Source organism: Ricinus communis, unplaced genomic scaffold (assembly GCF_019578655.1).
Source record: "Ricinus communis isolate WT05 ecotype wild-type unplaced genomic scaffold, ASM1957865v1 Ctg43, whole genome shotgun sequence".
Classification (NCBI taxonomy): Eukaryota; Viridiplantae; Streptophyta; class Magnoliopsida; order Malpighiales; family Euphorbiaceae; genus Ricinus; species Ricinus communis.
The window spans coordinates 1-12,198 of record NW_025963476.1 but is presented as its reverse complement, the minus strand read 5'-3'; the positions used below and the strand labels follow the sequence as shown (position 1 = coordinate 12,198).

The window sequence follows — 12,198 nt, the reverse complement described above, 5'->3', positions numbered from 1 at the left end:
AAGAGAAAAGGGAGTTATGGATCGGTGATTTTGACTCTTCATCTTCCTTTGTAATTTTGCTAGACGTGTTTTAGGCATTTCAAGGCAGCTTCCAAGAGACTGATTCCACCTTAGAATGTTAGATTCGTGATTCTGGAATTTGGATTGAAGATTGAAGAGGACATTTGGAGCAAATCATGAGGCAATTCTGGAGATCAACGACAGTGTAGATCAAGACTTTGAGCTGTTCATCCAATTCTAGGAAAAGGGTGTATATGTTTCAATTTCTTTATTCTTTCATTGTAATTAAATTTGATATGAATCATGGCTGCCATGAGATTCCATTACAAAGGCATGCACCAAAAGGTCCAAAATGGAAATGCAACTCATGCATGAAAATAAGAGTCCAACCTCATAATGAAGCATCCAGTCCATTTTGAAGAATAAAATCCATTCGACTATGATTAGGCCTTTGGGCTTAATTCATATTTATATGGGTTCTTATCTTTAGGTCCAAAATGGAAATGTAACTCATGCATGAAAATAAGAGTCTAACCTCATAATGAAGCATTCAGTCCATTTTGAAGAATAAAATCCATTCGGCTATGATTAGGCCTTTGGGCTTAATTCATATTTATATGGGTTCTTATCTTTTGGGTTTTAGCTTAAGTTCTTGCATGAACTTTGAACTTATCAAACTATTTTTAGTTTATGGTGTTCTCTAATCAAAATCTTGTATTTGATTCATAACTTATCAAATCATACTTGGTTTGTGGCGTTTGGAGTTGAATTCAAGTGCTAATTTCATTGTTGGAACTAGTTTTTCCTAACTTCACTTGAGGAGATCCTTGGGTTTTGGAATAATCTTGATTGGAGGGTGTTTTCTTGCATTCCATATGGATCATAACTCATTAGTTATTGGGGTGTGTGGTTGCTAAGATGATGATTTCCTATCAAAATTCTTATTTGTTTTAGACATGAACATGTGTAGCTAGATTGGTTGAACCCATTGGGATTCCTTACTATGTTGGCTTTGTATTGAATTGTTAAGATTGTTAAGTTTCCTTTCTTGTATTCTTTTTGCAGTTAATAATATAAATCTATTTTTTGTTACGTTGATTGTATTGATTACTACTCATAAAATTCTTTTAGCAATTGGCAAATTCTAATTGAGTTTGAAAATCTAATTGCAAGAATAGATTAATTTTCACTTAGAGGTGAGGTTAATTAATTTGTCAGATTAAGAATTAACAAAGCTTAATAGAGGTGGATTAAAGCTTAGGGCTAAATTAATAATCAATCGTTAGGAAGAGATTCTAACTTTAGGTTCTCAAGTTTAGGAATTCGGTTGTCTCGAGAGAAAACCGAATTCAGTTTAGAATCCGTCCACAGGTAGCATAATCGGACTCAACAATTTGTTATCCTTTGTTTGATTACCAACTAGTCTAGGTCCTCTTTGGGTTTGCTTTCTTATCTTGATTATTTTCTTTGCTCATTCATTCTTGCATTACATATAGAATTTAGTTTTTAGTCATTAGTAAATTTAGAAACCTCTGTTATTAATTTTAGGCTAGATAACAAGGAACGAAGTAGTAACTCTAGGATTTCACTTTTCCGAGGGATACGATATTTTTAATACTTGCCGTTATGCTAGGCTACATCGATAGGTTCACTGCCTTAGTTGTAGTTGCATATGTATCGCATAAAGTTTTTGGCGCTATTGCCGGGGTAGCTGTTTGAAAACTAGAGTGAAATTTGCTATTTTTTACTTTAGCCATTTTTCTTTTATATTTTTGTCATTACTTTTTATTTAGTTATTCATTCATTTATTTGTTTGGGTTGTTGCTGCCTTGTTCATTTCAGGTAGTTTATGACCAGAAGTTCTAATCCTGCACTAGTAGACCCTCTGCCCAAACCAGAGCGAAAGGATTAGACGTAGAGGAGGAGGAGGAGGAGGAGTAGATAGAGATTCCTGTCCATACATTGGTAAATATTAGAGACGGCAATAACAACGTCGCTGAAGCCAACAAGATGATGTAAGAGTTTGCTAGACCTTCCCTGGAGTGGACGCACACCTGTAATACCCGGAATTTTTATATATTTAATAATGAGTTTCTATTTAAGTTAATTTTAGCTTTATTTTTATTTGGTTTAATTTGAAAAGATTTAATGGAAATTTTAATATTAGTCAATTAAATGAATTATTTTTCTATACTCAATTAGTTTGAAATTTCAAAAATTAATTAAGTAAAATATTTGAAGGGTAGATTATATTTTTTGGTTATTCTAATTTTTTCCCAATGTATATGTATATGTATAAATAAAATTATATATATTGGAGAATTTTGGTAGAAATTGTAAATGATATTTTTATAAAAGAATTTTGGAGAAATTGGTATTTTAATTAGCTAGTGGTATTTAATTTTAAGTTGAAAAATATCTAACAAATTGGTTATTTAATTTAATTGGGTGTTAGGACTAAATTAGAAATTTATTTTGGAATAAGGATTAAAAGGATAATTTTATTTTTATGGGGTTTTAATGAAAATTTATGAGTTTGGTATTTTTGTAAATAAATATGTCGGTCAGGGGTATTTATGTAATTATATATTTTCAATAATTCTAATTTGACCCAAATTAAATAGTTAGGGGCTTAATTGAAAGGTTAAAGGAAAGTTTAGGGGTTAAATTGAAATTCTAAAGGATAAAATTGTAAGTAATTAAGAAAGTTCAAGGACTAAATTGTAATAAAAAAAAGTTCAGGGGTCAAATGTCGATATTGAAAGAAGAAAGAAAGAAGGAAGGATCAGGGAGAGAGAAAGAAGATCGGGAGAGAGAGAGAGAGGGTGTTGGCTGAAGAAGAAGAAGAGGAAGGCGGCGTGGCCGTCTGGCAAGGCGGTCTTGAGCAGCAGAGCGAGCGAGCAGAGAGAATTGCGGCGGCGAGAATCGCAGAGAGCAAGCCGTTGCCCTTTGCATCCTTTCCTACCGATCTCTTGGCGATCGGCCCTCAAGAGAGCTTCATTTTGGCGGTGCTGGCTTTGGTGGCCGGAGGAGAGTTCCAAGAAACCTGAGGCAACCGGTGTTTTGGATTTTTCCAAATGAGCTATGAAAGATCGAAGGACATATCCCGACTCTTTCACCAAGCTTCAAATGGCACCGCCAGGTGATCGGGCTCCGCTTGTAAATTGACAGCCGAGATCGTCCAAAAATCTCTCTGAATGATCGGGTGTCAGATCGGAAAATCGGAAGCGGGGATTGTCATCAGCGTGTCGTTGTGAGTCTGATGGTGTGTTCGGATCGTCGATCGGACTCCGGCGGCCGGAGGCGAGTCGACCGAGCGATCGAGCATCTCGGTAATTTTTCTCTGGCCTGTAATTTTGGAAATTCTTGGTTTAATTTTGTGTCTATTGATTGTGTTGAGTATTTGATGATATTGTGAGTCAAAAATAATTGTTTGTCGATTTGCCTGCCTCGTGTTTTGTGTTGTGTAGCGGAGTCGGGAAAAATGTGAAGTCTGGGGACCCGACTCCTGTTGTTTTGAATTGTTGAATATTTGAAGTGTTTTTCTGGCAGATCCTGGACCCGTTTTTATGGGGGGTAATGTCCGTGTTGTAGGGGAGGTTCTGCCGGATTTTCGGTAGAATTCTCCCGAGTCGAGATTCTTAGACAGTCAGTCCTAGGAGTCTAGACCTAGGATTAATGATCGATTGTTTCAGCCTTTGGATAAATTATTTTCCGTGACTAGATTGTCCGTTTGTTCGGCTCGCTCCAACCGAGGCACCGGAGCAGAGCTAGGAGGTCATCCAATTCTGTGAGTTAAAATCATTTAATCATTGCACTATTGCTAAGTCTGAGTTTAATATGCTATTTTAGAAATTTATGTGTAATATGATGATTAGTATCGCAATACAAATAATTGCACGTTGTTTTACCCTAAATCTTTAATCTTTATTTCGATATGTGTTGGATGATTTCATTAGATAATGATATTTATTATATGTGATGATTTCGATTTGGGGATGTGGCTTTCGTAGAACATGCCACCTGATGGGTTACATCAGGACCGCGTGCGCACCGGTAATGATCATGGATGGGTAATAAGATTTTTATGAGTTTGCCCTGGTCGAGCATGGCTCTCTGGGCTGATTTGAGTAAATTGTGGTAATAAGATTATTATGAGTTTTGCCCTGGTCGAGCATGGCTCTTTGGGCTGATTTGAGTGAGATGCCGGAGTAAAGGACCCTGGTCGAGCTTCGCTCTTTGGGCGCCAGCTTATTTGAATATGAAGTGACCGGACTTGAGTTAAGGACCCTGGTTGAGCTTCGCTCTCTGGGCGCCAGTCCTATTGGAATGAGATGCCGGAGTAAAGGTCCTTGGTCGAGCATTGCTCTTTGGGCGCCGGCATATTTGGATACTTAAGTGACCAGACTGGAGGTAAGGTCCCTGGTCGAGCATTGCTCTCTGGGAGCCAGTCTTATTGGATCAAGAGAGCCAAAAGGCTACTAGAATCTAGGGTTAGGGTTCTACTGAGCCACTCGTCCCGTAAAAATAAAAATATATTTTATTTATTTATTTATTTGGTATGGTTATAATATGAGTTGTATTTACGTGCATGGTTTGATATACTGTTTCGAATGATTAATATTTTCTGTGAAGACTGCAATAGTCTCTAGATTATTTGATTTTAACTCACTCTAAACCGATGTCTCCATTTATCGCTTTTCAAATTCGGATCAAGTAGCCTTCCCACGACTCTTATTCAGTAACCCGACTCCTTCATCATCGGGTGGTGTTTGTATTGGTATGTCAAATTGTAAAAAAAAAATCTTAGATCCTCCGCAGTAATTATAGTAGGGATATCAGTGGTAAATTTTCTGTAGTCTCGCCCTAATTTTTCCGCGCATCAAGTAATTATGTAAAATGTAACTATTAAGATAATTTGTGGCTTTAATAATATTAATTTGAGATGAGATTTGATTGAGTTAGTGAGTTTCAGGCTTACTACGAGATTCAGTGGCCTTAAGCCTACCCATTCCCTAGTTCCGGTCACGGGTCCACAGAGTGGGTCGTGACAACACTAGTATATTGAGACCACTTATAACAAATAATTTTGAAATTAAGCCAAATGTCATTCAGATGGTGCAGCAAAGTGTACAGTTTGGGGGCTTGCCCAATGAAGATCCTAATGCCCACATTGTGAACTTCTTGAAGATTTGTGATACCTTCAAGATAAATGGGACTACTGATGATGCCACTCGGCTTATACTGTTTCCATTTTCCTTGAGGGATAGAGCAAAGAGATGGCTACAGTCCCTACCAGTCAACACCATCACCACCTGGAGTTCTTTGGCTGAGAAATTTTTTTATAAGTATTTTCCTCCTATTAAGACTGCAAAAATGTGTAACAATATTTCTTCTTTTGTGCAGTTTGATGATGAGAGCATGTATGATGCATGGGAGAGGTACAAGGACTTGTTAAGATGTTGCCCACACCATGGTTTGCCATCATGGATGCAGGTGTAGACTTTTTACAATGGCTTGAACTCAGTCATGAGGTAGATGATAGATAAAGCTGCAAGTGGGGCCATCAATAGTAAGACGCTAGAGCAGGCTCGAAACTTAATTTAGAAGATGGCCATGAACACATATTAGTGGCAGTCTTCTAGGAGTAGGCCAAGACGACAAGGAGTGGTGAACCAGGTAGATTCTACATCAGCCTTGGCAACTCAAGGGAGCTTTTGGCCAAGAAGATCGACTAGGTCCAGATGCCAGTCCATGCAGCACAACTCGGCTACATCTTTTCTGGTGGCCCGCACTTTAGTGCAAACTGTAATGCAGGAAGTATGTTTGCTTCTTCTTCATCTTCTTCTTCTACTGACCATGAACAGGTTGATTATATAGGAAATGTGCCTAGGAAGTAGAATAAACCATACAACAACACATACAACCCAGGGTGGAGAAACCATCCCAACTTCGAGTAGAGAAATAACAACACCCAGGCCCACCAGAATTTTAGCGGTAACTCCAACAACAGACTATTCTCCCTCAACTACCTTAGAACTAGGAGAAGAAGCCCATTTTAGAGAAGTTGATGATGAAGTTCGTGTCCATTTCAGAGAACATGTTTCAGTAGACGGACACATCTCTTAGAAATCAGCAGGTCTTCATACAGAATTTAGAGAATCAGATATGCCAGATTTCTAATATGCTAGCTGAGAGACAGCTAAGGATGCTTCCTAGTACCACAGAGTCAAATCCGAGGGAGCATGTCAAGGTTATCACCTTGGGATCAGGTAAGCAGTTAGCTAGTTCTTTACCTATGGCCAATGATTATGTTATTGTACAGGATGAGTTAGCTAGGAAGGAGCTAGAGCCTTAGGTGACAGAGCTTGTGCGAACTGAGGACAAGAAGAAGAGCCCTGTGAGAGAATACTAGCTTCCAATTTCGTATCTTGCCAGGTTGAAGTAGGAAAAGGTTGATCAACAGTTTGGTAAGTTTTTTGATTTATTTAAGCAGTTGAGGATTAACCTACCTTTTATTAAGGCTATATCATAGATTTTCAGGTATGCGAGGTGCTTGAAAGAGATTCTAAGTAACAAAAGAAAGTTGGAGGACTTGAGACTTGTGACACTAAATGAGGAGTGCTTAACCATTCTTCAAAACAAGCTGCCAGTAAAGAGATGTGATCCAAGGAGTTTCACTATTTCCTGTATGGTGATTTGCATATTAGTGACGCTTTAGCTGATTTAGGAGCTAGCATCAATCTAATGCTTAGCAGTTTGTTTGAGAAATTAGGTTTGAGTGAGCCTAAACCTACTAGGATGAGCATATAGTTAGCAGCTAAGACTGTGAAATTTTCTAGGGGAATAGTTGAAGATGTACTTGCTAAGGTAGACAAGTTTATATTTCCTATTGATTTAGTTATTATGGATATGGAGGGTTTGAGTAGCGTACTTTTAATTCTAGGTAGACCTTTCCTTGCAACATCTAGGGTTGTTATAGATGTGTGTGACTGGAAGTTACAGCTTAGAGTAGGTGATGAGACTATTACCTTTGACCTTAGCACTTCTATGAGACATTCACTTGACCATGATGATATTGTATATTCTATGGATATTTTGTATGATATTGTGGAGTCTCAATTGCAGGAGATATTACTTTATGATCCTTTACAAGTAGCATTACAGGCTGAAGATGAGGAGGAGTTGTCCAACGAGGATATATTGGAACAACTTGCTTGTTTGCTAGCTAGTGAGCCCAGCAGGTCTGCTGACCATTTTGTTGATATTGACAGTTCAGGGGTGTAGAAATTGAGACCTTCACTTGAGGATCCACCAGCCCTAGAGTTGAAGGAGTTGCCTAAGCACTTGACCTATGCCTATTTAGATGAGGTAGAGAAGCTGCCGGTGATCATTGCAGCTGATTTGACTCTTGAGGAGAGGGAGATGACTTTGGCTTCTCTCAAAAAGTATCCCGAGGCCTTTGCATACAAGATTGCAGACATTTATGGAATCAACCCTAGCTATTGTTTACATAAGATCCTGATGGAGGATAATTACAGGCTAGTGGTACAGCCACAGTGACGGTTGAACCCAAATATGAAATAAGTAGTCAAAAAGGAGGTAATTAAACTTCTAGATGCGGGTTTGATTTACCCTATTTCCGACAGCTCTTGGATTAGTCCTGTGCAGGTTGTCCCCAAGAAGGGAGGCATGACGGTGGTAAAAAATGAGAAGGATGAGCTGATACCGACTAGGACGGTAATTGGTTTCCAAGTTTGCATTGATTACAGGAGGCTCAATGATGCAACTCGGAAGGACCATTTTCTCCTTCCATTTATTAACTAGATGTCAGAGCGTTTATCAGGGCATATATTTTATTGCTTTCTTGATGGGTTTTCAGGTTATTTTCCCATTACACTTGAGGACCAAGAGAAAACCACTTTCACTTGCCTCTATGGTACGTTCGCTTATAGGAGGATCCCATTCGGTTTGTGCAATGCACCTACTACTTTCTAGAGGTGTATGATGGCGATCTTCCATGACATGATCGAAGAGTGCATGGAGGTGTTCATGGATGATTTCTCGGTATTTGGTAACTCTTTCTCCCATTATTTGCTTAATTTAGAGCATATGCTTACGCGTTGTGTAGAAGTTAACCTTGTGCTGAATTGGAAAAAGTGCCATTTTATGGTGAGAGAGGGTATTGTGCTAGGGCATAAGATTTCACATGCAAGGATGGAGGTAGATAGAGCTAAAATAGAGACTATTGCTTAGTTGCCACCCTCTAGCTCGGTTAAGGTTGTTAGGAGTTTCTTTGGTCATGCATGTTTTTATAGAAGGTTCATTAAGGACTTTTCTAAGCTTGCTAGACCTTTGACTCAATTGCTTGTAAAAGATGTTCCATTTATACTTTTTGATGACTGTTTGTAAGCCTTTCAGTTTACTTAAAGAGAAGCTAACTACAACCCCTATTATGGTTTCGCCTAATTGGGGGTTGTCTTTTGAGCTAATGTGTGATGCTAGTGATTTTGCAGTTGGAGCTGTTTTAGGATAAATGATTGATAATAAGTTCTAATCAATTTATTATGCTAGCAAGACATTGACAGATGCCCAGGAGCACTATACCACTACTGAGAAGGAGTTGCTTGTTGTGGTATACACTTTCGACAAGTTCCGCTCATACTTGGTGCTATCCAAGACCGTGGTCTACACGGATTATTCGGTGTTGAGGCACTTGTTTGGAAAGCATGATGCTAAGCCGAGACTCATTCGTTGGATTTTGCTTTTGCAGGAATTCGACGTTGAGATTAAGGATAAGAAGGGTGCGGAGAACTTGGCCGTAGATCACCTCTCGAGATTGGAGAACCTGAGCTTAGATGCACTTGATGAGATTGATGACAGTTTTCTGGATGAGTACTTGTGCTCTATTCAAGTATCTTCGAATGTCCCTTGATTTTTCAATTTTGTAAATTACTTGGTTGCAAAGGTCTTATCAAAGGGTATATGACATTTCAGAAAAAGAAGAAACTCTTTGATGATTTGAAGTACTATATTTGGGAAGACCCTTTTCTATTTCGAGTTTGTGCAGACCAGGTGATTCGACGATGCGTGTATGGGGAGGAGATCCTCCAGATTTTGAGGCATTGCCATGAGGGACCAACGGGAGGTCATCGAGCAGTTAACCAACTTCTAGGAAGGTTCTTAATGGTGGGTTCTATTGGCTGACCATCTTTTGGGATGCTAGAATATTCGTGCAGGTTTGTGACGCATGCTAGAGGTCAGGTGACATCTCTGCTCGTGATGAGATGCCCCAAATGAGCATTCAACCGGTTGAGATTTTTGATGTTTGGGCATTGACTTCATGGGACCCTTTCCCTCTTCTTTTAGGAATAAGTATATCCTTGTTGCTGTTGAGTATTTCTCTAAGTATTTGGAAGTGCAAGCTTTCCAAACTGATGATGCTATAGTCATTATTAAGTTCCTTAAGCGATTGTTTGCTAGGTTTGGCATACCTACGACACTGATTAGTGATAGAGGGACTCATTTTTGTAATGTTCAACTGGAGAGAGTCAGTGATATGGAGTGACCCACAGGTTTTCTACACCCTATCAGCTATAGACTAGTGGGCAAGTAGAGGTTACTAATAGGGGTTTGAAATGCATCTTAGAGAAAACTATGAGGGTGAGTAAGAAGGATTGGGCAAATAAGTTAGATGATGCACTTTGCGCATCCAGGACAAGCTATCGTACTTCTACAGGTCTTACACCTTATAGGCTTGTGTATGGGAAAGCTTGCCATTTACCAATTGAGTTAGAGCATAGAGCCTCTTGGGCCTTAAGAACTTGTAATTTTAATGTTGATTTTGCAGGTAAATAGAGACAGTGGCAACTCAATGAGTTGGATGAGTGGCCCTAGCAAGCTTATGGCAACTCATTCATCTATAAGGAGCGGACTAAGAAGTGACACGACAAGTGACTGAGGGGCTCTAAGGAGTTTCAAGTTGGGGACCGAGTTTTGCTCTACAATTCACGTCTCTGTTTGTTCCTAGGGAAGCTCAGGAGTCATTGGTCAGGACCGTTCATGATCCAAGAAGTGTTCCCATATGGAACAGTTGAGTTGCATCATTCCAATAAAGGAAGTTTCAAGGTGAATGGCCATTGCTTGAAGCATTATCATGGAGACTCGCTTGAGGTAGAGGAGCGGGACAATATGGTTTTGTTCCAACAAGATTGACCTTCTGCATAAGTCTAGCTACATGATTCGGTCAAAAGAAGTGCTCTCGGGAGGCATTCCCGAGCTTATCCTTTACATTTCTGTGTTTTTTGAGTATTTGACTTATCCTTTATACTTGGCTCGTTTTTACATTTCGGTTGGTTTTGAACTTAACTCTTTTTATTTCTATGTTGTTTTGGTTGAAAGTTACTTGGTTGTGTAGATTATTGAGTTATATAGGTGTTAGTGTATAAAAGGGATTAAAAGCACATTTTTGGGCTTCAACACGAGACTAACACGGTTTCAAACACGACGCATACTACTCTACATGGCCCGTGCCCAATTGCCCAGGGTATGTTAGGTATAAAAATTGGAGTTACACGGTTTTCGAGAGTCACACAGTTTATAACACAGTCCGTGTACACCAATACTGCTCGTGTCAAAACTGTGTTCATTATAAGGCATTCGAGGACACGATTTAGTTTGGAGCACGGCTTGGACACAGCCCGTGTCGTGCACAAGGACTAGAGCATGGGCGTGTTGAATGACAACGACTATATAAAGGCGAGAATAACACGGGTGTATAGGCATATCACGACCATTTCATAACAAAAAATCCTTCTAACTCTTCCATTTTCTCGAGTATTCTCTACGAATTTTCAATTTTTATGCAATTTTTCTCGCGTTTTGCCATCAACCAAGTAAGCTTTCTTCTTTATTTCCTAATTTCTTTTCGTTTTAATTTTTAATTTTTTATTATTATTTTTATTTCTTTGTCGACTTATTTATTTGATATTATTCTGCTTAATTCTCTTTTAATGTTTCCTGCTTATTTATTTTATTTTTTTATTTTATTTTATTTGTAAGGTTTAATTTTTATTTCTATTGTTGTTTGAGGTATAGTTTAGTTATTTAATTATCATTATGTAATTTTGCCTTTTCTTTTAATCTGCCTTACACTGCTATATTGTGGAAGTTAGTGACTATTGCTTATTAATGTGCTAGAATACCATTGGCCATTACTTCTTTGTAGGAATTAGAGGTTTGAGGCATTTTCTAATGCCTCAAATTTTCTGTCTAAGATTTTTCAGTCATTATGCTGTAAAAAATTTGGATATATTTTTATGTTGTTTGAATTATTCAGCTGCTATATATGCGTTATTTTTCTGTGCTTTTGTTACTGACTAATACCTTTTAAAGTACAATGTCAGAACGCACCAGACAACAGCCTCTATGACAGGCCCACTATAAGAGACGTCGCACAGATGCAGATGCCTCTTTTTTCACAACAGTAAGGTCCAACAACACCCGCACTACTCTCACCAACATAGTTACAACAGCCAGTCAAACCTCAGAGACCCTTACACCGCTTCCAAGCTCTTTGATAAATCAAGTCGGGATTGGATAGTGTATTGACTTCACCGCACTAGAGAGGGTCAGACTAGCCACGGAGGTCAAAGAGCTCTTTGAGACCCTACCATATGCTCGCTTCTTCGACATCATCGAGCCCACCTATCGGGAGCTCATTATAGAGTTCTGCAGCATCATATCACTGATTGGCATCACCCGGATGCCATTTCTTTTAGGTTGGGGGGCAGACAGTTTTTGATGATAGTGCCTTAGTTTGGGATGCGCCTTAGGGCTATGGACTCAGTAGGAGATCACTAGAGAGGCCTACCAGGGGTGCTTATATACTCACCCCATCCCTTGTGAGAGGATGTAGAACAAGATTATGACCCGGCCAGAGCATTACTATTTGAGCCGCTCGAAGGCATCCAACATTCCAGACCGGCTCTGATATCTCCATACACTTATGGTCTACACCATTACAGGCATAGGGGAGAGCTTTAGGATAGTGATACAGACTGGTGTCTTCATCCTTTGGGCACTACACTAGCGTAGGAAGCTAGATATAGGCTACCTCCTAGCCAGTCAGATCAAGACCTTCGTGAGGGAGTCAAAGAAGACACATCTATATTTTAGCCCCTACATCACACGGTTGGC

General features: G+C 39.1%; 1 non-coding gene across 1 annotated transcript; it reads right to left on the bottom strand.

The window, feature by feature from the left end:
- Window positions 1–5,373: 5,373 nt before the first annotated feature.
- Window positions 5,374–5,480, bottom strand: LOC112534467. The gene has a single exon (XR_003078753.1). It is a non-coding gene; the product is annotated as a small nucleolar RNA R71 (small nucleolar RNA).
- Between the last annotated feature and the right edge of the window lie 6,718 nt (window positions 5,481–12,198).